Source organism: Elephantulus edwardii, unplaced genomic scaffold (assembly GCF_000299155.1).
Source record: "Elephantulus edwardii isolate Elephantulus edwardi_28Jun2011 unplaced genomic scaffold, EleEdw1.0 scaffold00299, whole genome shotgun sequence".
Lineage (NCBI taxonomy): Eukaryota > Metazoa > Chordata > Mammalia > Macroscelidea > Macroscelididae > Elephantulus > Elephantulus edwardii.
Genome location: NW_006400049.1, coordinates 2,776,904 through 2,784,926, shown reverse-complemented (window position 1 = coordinate 2,784,926; position 8,023 = coordinate 2,776,904).

Below are 8,023 nucleotides of genomic sequence, written 5' to 3'. Positions count from 1 at the left end.
CTTGACCCTCTGCGGTAAATGCATGGTACTAGAGATATTGTAGCTGATGTTAGATGGATCTTAGCTGAAAGCAGGGAACCCCAGAAGAATGTCTATCTGTGTTTCGTTGATTGTGCAAAGGCATTTGACTGTGTGGATCATAACAAACTGTGGCTGACTCTAAGAATGGAAATCCCAGAACCTTTAATCATGCTAATGCGACACCTATACTTGAACCTAGAGGCAGTCGTCAGAACAGAGCACGGTAACACTGCATGGTTCAAAATTGGGAAGGGTGTATGGCAGGGATGTGTCCTATCTCCATACCTTTTCAACCTGTATGCAGAGCAGATTATCCAAGAGGCGTGGCTCTATGAGAAGTGTGGCGTCAGGACTGGTGGAAGATCTATTAACAATCTGCCATATGCAGATGACACAACCCTGCTTGCTAAAACTGAGGAGGGCCTCATGTACTTTCTGCAGTCCATGGTAGACTCAATATTTTTCTCCAACACCACAGCTCATAGGCATCAGTTCTTCTTGTATCCTCCCTCGTCATTTTCCAGCTCTCTGACACAAAGCAAATGACTGCAAAGACCATGGTCTGTATCAGACACATCTTAGTCTCCAGAGTGACACCAATGCTTTTCAGTACTTTGGAGAGGCCCCTAACAGCAGACGTTCCCATTGCAATATGTCTTTTAATTTCCGGGCTGCTGGTGCCAAGAATGGTGACTGTGAAGCCAAGCAAACTAAAGCTGTGAACAATATCAATCTCTTTACCATCCATACTGATGCTGCCAGTTGGCTCAGTGGTAAAAATCTTTGTCTTCTTAATATTGAGCCTCAATCCATATTGAAAGCTGCAGTCCTTGACCTTCTGTAGCAAGCGTTTCAGGTCCTCCTTAGTTCTCTTCATACTGCCCAGCCTCCTGAGTAAAGTGTTCTGCATATAAGTTAAAAAGGTATGGAGATAGGAAACATCCTTGGCATACACCCTTCACAATTTTTTTAGTTATTATTAAATTGTATTAGTTTTAATGAACATTTACAGAGATTTTGTGCTTTCATTTATTCATAGTTGCACTATTTTCTCTGCACTTCTCCCCAATTCGTTCTTCTTTCTCCCCCCTTGTAATTTTGTTTTAATTGTCCAATTGCTACAGTGCTTGTCAAAGCCAATTCTGATTAATCTCCTTTTTCAGTGTGTCTTTTGCCATTCCCTATCACTCCTCCCTGAGAGAGACTTCACCCAGATTCATAAGGAAAAGGGGACAGTGTATTCTCTTAGCTACTTCCTGCTGAAAAGGGACACTGTAGGTGTCAGGGTGAAGATTTTCTTTCACTACTCTAAAGGGCCCCTTTGGCAATAGAAAACACATAGACTATTATGGAGATTGATTTTAGAATTTAGATGCACTGTTATCAATTGTGCTTACCTGTACATGTTGATATCCTTGAAGATGTGTCATGGAAGTGTTATAGAGATACCATTTGACCCAGCAATTCCACTACTGGGAATATACCCCGAAGAGACCATAACTGACATCAAGGCAAATATATGCACAGCCATGTTTATTGCAGCTTTGTTCACAATAGCAAGGAGTTGGAAACAACCTAAGTGCCCATCAACAAATGAATGGATAGAGAAGATGCGGTATATTCACACAATGGAATACTATGCTGCATTGAAAAACAAGGAACTCATGCAATATTATTCAAAATGGTTGACTCTGGAGAACATTATGCTGAGTGAAATATCCCAGTCACAAAAGGACAAATATTGCATGGTGCCACTGTTGTAGAACGGGACTGATCTTGGGGTTGGGGAGAGACTGAGTAAGATGGGTTCAATAGTGTATACTGCACTGAAACAGAGGAGAGAGGAAACTGTTTAAAAGAGATATGTGATTAGGTATTTCTGTAATAACAGGAGTCTAGGTGGAGTGGATCTGGGGAGGGTTTGTAAAACAATGAAAGAATTTTTCTTCTACTTTTCTAAGAGGGTAGTGTTCTGGGGGGGGGGAGCCTTGGGAGGAGACAAATGTGCAACAATGAATGAATGGAAATCCAAAGCCTCTGTAAATTTTTACTGAAGTTAATAACAAATTTAAATTAAAAAAAGAATTAAGTTAGAGTAAGGATGGCAATGGATTTATAATTGCTTGTGCTAATAACACTGTATCATGGCATGCCATTCAGTTTTAACTAACCTTCCACTGGGGTTCTCAGGATGTAAATAGCATCAGAGGATATTGCCCGTCTTTCTCTTGAGGAAACACTGTTGTTGTTTTGTTGTTGTTGTTGTTTTTGCTATATGCCATAGAGTCAGAATGAACTCATCATAGCTGACCCCAAGCCAGTTTTCACAGGCAGTATTTATCACTGGAGGAGATTTCCCATCCTTTCTCCCTCAGGAAAGCTGATGGATCTGAACTGCTTGCTTTTGGGACAGTAGCACAGCTTCTTTCTACTAAACCACCAAATTGCCATGAATAAACAAACTAAATGAAAAAGATGTACAGTGCTTTGCCGCTGTGAAGAGGTTTTGGGTTCTGGATGGAAGGAGGATACAGAGTCACTGTACCAAAAATAATTGGCTGACACAGATGAATTTCAAGAAACAATATCTGATCAAGAGCCAATGATGATGAAAGAGAAAGTTAAGGCTGCTCTGAAAGAATTGGCAAAAAAACGAGGTTCCAGGAATGGATAGAATATCAATTAACATATTCCAACAACAGAGGCTGCCCTGGACCTGCTCATAAACTTTCATCAAGAAATCTGGAGGACAAGTACTTGGCCAAGTGACTGGAAGAGATTCATATTTATTCCCATTCTTTAAAAAACGTGACCCTGTCAGTTTGAAAACTAAGGTGCATGTGATTTTGGTCATAGTCTTTCCAATTACTACCTATGCATCCAAAAGCTGAACAATGAATAAGGATGACAGAAAAATTATTGCTGCCTTTGAGCTGTGGTGTTGGAGAAGAGGGCTGAACATTCCATAGATGGCCAAGTAATGAACAGATAAGTCTTGGAGAGGGTGACACTTGAGTGCTCTTGGGAAGCAGGAATGATGAAGCTTCACCTCACATACTCTGTACTGGATTGACATTGTGACTGCTGTAATTGGCTCTTGTGTGTCAGCAAGTGTGAGGATGGTACAGGGTATAACTGGGTTCAGATCTTTTGTTCATAGGGTCACTTTGAGTTGTGTTTGACTCGATGGCACCTAGCAATAACAACAACAACAAAATATAGTGTAGAAATTACCAAACATTATCACTAATATCCCATACAAATAAAATATTGCTGAAGATTATCCAAAAAATGACCGGAACAGTAAACCACAAAGAACTACCAAGTATGCAAGCTGAGTTTATAAGAGGCTATAGCACCCAAGACATTATCGGCAATGTCAGATGAATCTTGGCTGAAAGCAAAGAGTACCAGAAGAGTATATGTCTATGTTTCGTTGACTATTCAAAGGCATTTGACTGTGTGTATCACAACAAATTGTGGCTAACCTTGAGGAGAGTAGGATTAACAGAGCACTTGATTGTGTTCATGTGAAACCTATTCTCAGACCAGAAAGCAATTTTCAGAACAGACCAAGAAAACACTGCATGGTTCAAAATTACGAAAGGAGTGTATCAGCGATGGATCCTATCTCCACACCTTTTCAATATATATGCAGAAAAGATCAGGAAGCTGGGCTTTATGAGGAGGAATGTGGCATCAGGATTGGAGGAAGACTCATCATCATTCTGTGATATGTAGATGCCACATCTTGATGGTTGAAATTGAGGAGGACCTGAAGTACTTGCAACAGATAATCAAGGACTGTAGTCTTCAAAATTGATTGAAACTCAACAGCAAGAAGACAAATATTCTCACCACTGGGCCAATTGGCAGCACTATGATAGGTGGAGAAGAAATTGAGGTTGTTAACAATTTCCGCTTACTCACCTCCACAATCAACACTCTTGGAACCAGCAGTCAGGAAATTAAAAGACAAATTGCACTGGGAAAGAATTGAGAAGCAAAGATATCAGTCTAGAGACTAAGGTGCCACTAATTCAGGCCACGTTGTTGTTGTTGTTGTTGTTTTTAAGTGCCATTGAGTCAGGCACGACTAAAAGTGACCCTATGAATAGAAAACCTAAACTATTTTCTATACCAATTGTCATTTCTCTACGTTCATAGAGTTTCCAGAGTCATGTTGTTTAGGAAAAGGATGTCATTCCTGCTTTCAAGCCTGTCTCAACCTTGGAGCTCCACCAATCACTGTCCACTGTGGGTAGTCATTATGGCATTTGACACACCAGTGGCACAGTGTTCAGCATCACAGTAACCCCAAGTTACTTCAGTAAAGCAAATTGACACACTAGTGCTGTGCTACTTAGAAGAATGTTCATCCCAAACACAATTAATACCACAGCCAATGGCAACAGGACCAAGAGTACTTAATTACAAAGATTAATTAAGGCAAACTGAAAAAAAAATAGTAAATAACTAGAAAAGATAAAAAGAAAGTGAGTCTTATCAAAATAATGGGTTTTCACTATCAAATGGGTGAATTTTTGTTTTCACAATTATTTGTTATGTATCAGAGAGATGGACAATGACTAAGGATGACAAGGAGAAGAATTGATGCCTTTGAATTTTGGTACTGGAGAAGACTCTTGACTATACTACGATGGACTGCCAAGAGAACAAACAGGTCTGCCTCAAAAAAGGTGGAACTAAGTTTCACACACTTCGGGCACATGGCCAGAAAGGACCAGTCCTTGGAGAAGGGCATCATGCTCTGAAATGTGGAGGGACAGCACAGGAGAGGAAAGCCCCAAATGAGATGAAGTGACACAGTGACTGGGGTAATAGGGACAGGTGTGTCAGGGTCAGTGAGACTAGCTTAGGACAGGGCAAGCTTCAGAGCTTTTATACATAGGGTCATTATCTGTTGCAGGTGTCTCAATGGCACATAACAACAATACCTTGCATTACCTTTTCCAATTTATCTTGAAATTTTGTCTAGCCTGTCTTCTCCCTTTATCATTTCTTCTATTCGCTTTAGCTTCTCTGCTTTCTAGAGACAATTTCAGTCTTTTCTAATATTAATTTTGTCTCTTCTTTCTTTTCCTGTCTTTTCAATATCCTTTTACTTTCTTAGGGTTCTGTTGGATTCAAACTACCATAAAGATGGAATCGTTGGATGAGAAGTGTAACTCTCGTTACTAGGAGTTCTTGTTGTTGGTATGTGCTGTTGAGTTGAGTATGACTCACAGGGATCTTATGAACAACAGATCTGAATTCGGTCATCTCTTATACCATCCTCACCTCTGATATTTTTGAGCCGTTGTTGCAAGCATGGTGTCAATTCATATCATTGAGTGTCTTCCTCTCTTTTGCTGACCCTCCACCTTTCCAGGCATGACGTGCATTTCCAAGGAATAGCTCCTGCTAACAACGTGCCCAAAGTATGTGTGATGAACCTTCACTGTACTTGTCTTTAATGAGACGTCTGGCTGCAACCCTCTCCAAGACATACCTATTTGTTCTTTTGGGAATAGAGGGCATACTGAATACTCTTCTCCAACACTACAAGCATTCTTCTTGACTGTGCTAATGCCCAGGCCTTTGCCCAGCCTTGCATGGTGCTACTAACACATTGCCGAAAAAAGACCAACATGCCACTAACGTGCCTCATAATTGACTGTAAGTTTTGCTGAAATATTGCAGAAAAAGTCCATAAGTACCACTTCTTCTTTGCTACAGTATTTTTATTTTAAAAAAGTACTTTACTAACCATTATGTTGTCTTTATCACATGATTGGGTAGGCCTATGCTAATTATACAAATGAAATTAATATAGCCTTTTGGTAGGAACATACAAATAGGTAATCAGTCTCTCTTTCCAACCAAGGTAAATTGAGCAGTTTTGGAAGGGGGAAAAAATAGAACTCTCACTGTCATCAGGAAAAAAGAATTGAAGTGTAAGTCCATTTGAGTCAGAAATCCCTGTACCTGTCAGATCAGGACCTAAATGAAAGCAGCAGCATAACCAGTGGAAAATCAAAGACTGGGAAGTATTACCACCCACAGAATCAGAGCTAGGAGATTTCATCCAAGCTTGTTTGGGGACTCAGGGAAAACACCATAAATAGCAGGAGTAAGAAAGCATTTTAACTCTGGTCTAAAGGTGTGAGGCTAAAGTTCGAACAGCCTGTGAGCAAACTTGTTAAGCTGTCCGACAAAGTAATTACATCCAGTTCCTAACTTGAATTAAACTCTTAGCATCTCTAATAACACTCATAATCGTGAATATCATGTTTGAGTTCTGTATGGTCATTGTAACTGGATGAGGAGACTTACTATGAAAATTTTAAGAGTCCTGTGAGGGATGGTTGGTGTCAAAATTTGTAGAAGTATTTGTGCAGGTCATAGGAGCATAGTACATAGTTTGACTTTATGGGAACAGGTTTTGTGCTGTGGGTGTTCGGGTTGAGGACTGTTCCTCCTTATGAAGTTGGTGGAAGTCAGACACTGCCACTGCCTTCAATCACTGCACTTCAATCACTGTTTTTACACCCTCTAATGATGATACCCAGTGCAGTTTGAAAACCTCATATCTGTTTAATGATGCCGTTGTCCATTAGCAGAAAATGTTGGATAAGTAAGGAATAAAACAAATGATAATTCTTTATTTTTGTCAATTGTAATATAAAAACAGGGCTTACTTTTAAAATATAGGTCCAACTACTGTAGTCTTGTTCTTTTTTTATTATTTTATATTAATTTATTTATAAAACTTGAATATATTGTTTTACAGATGAAATTCTTCCAATTTCCCTCACCCCCTCTGCATCCATCAAATTATAGAACCCCATGATTAATTTTCCCCTGACATCCTAATCCCTCTACATCCACCCTTCCACCCACCCTTGGATCTTCATACTCACTCTACAATAATGGTTTTATACAGTATTTGCCTTTATGGGACTGAGTTGATTCACTCAGAATAATGCTCTCCAGTCTCTCCAAACATAGGTAATAATTTACAAAATCATTGCTTCTGCATGTTGTGTAGTATCCCATTGTGTGAACATGCCATAATTTCTCAATCCATTTGATTGTGGTTGGACATCTGGGCTGTTTCCATGTTCTCGTTGATGGTGAATAATACTGTTATGAACATTGGTGTACAAGTCTCTGTTTATGTCTCATTTCTCATTTTCCAAACAGTGGAATAGCTAGCTAGGTCATATGGAATTTCTATGTTCAGCTTTTTGAGGAAGCACCAAACTGCCTTTCAGAATGGTTGTATCATTTTACAATACCACTAACAATGTATAAGAGTTCTTATCTAGCCACTTCCTCTCTAATATTTATTACTTCCTGTCCTGTTAAACTTTCCCTCTTCTACTGGAGTGAGATAGTATCTCATTGTGGATTCCACTTGCATCTCTCTTATTGCCATTGATTTTGAGCATTTCTCTTCATGTGTCTATTGGCCATTCAAATATCTTCCTCTGTGAAAGTTCTTTCCATATCTTTTGCCCATTTTGTAACTGAGTTTTTGGTCTTTTTCTTGTAGAGGCCCAGGAGTATTCTGTAAACTTTCATTAGGAGACTCTTATCTGAGATGGTATTACTAAATGTTTGTTCCCAGTCAGTAGGTTCTCTTCACTGTATTGGAAAAAGTTTTCGATGTGCACAAGGATTTAATCTTTAGAAGTTCCCATTTATCAATTTTATAATTTTCAGATTATGCATTTCTGGCTGTATTTGGCAGTCTCTTTATACCGTAGACTAGGGCTTCTAAGATTGATCCAATTTGTCTCTTATGAACTTTATGGGTTTAGGCTTTATTTATTCCCAGGTCTATAATCTACCTTGAGTTGATTTTTGTGTATGATGTGAGATATGGATCCTGTTTCGGCTTTCTGTAGGTAGAAGTCAAGTTTGCTATCACCATTTGTTGAAAAGGATGTCATTTCCTCATTTGATAGCTTTGATTTCCTTGTAAAATATCAGTTTA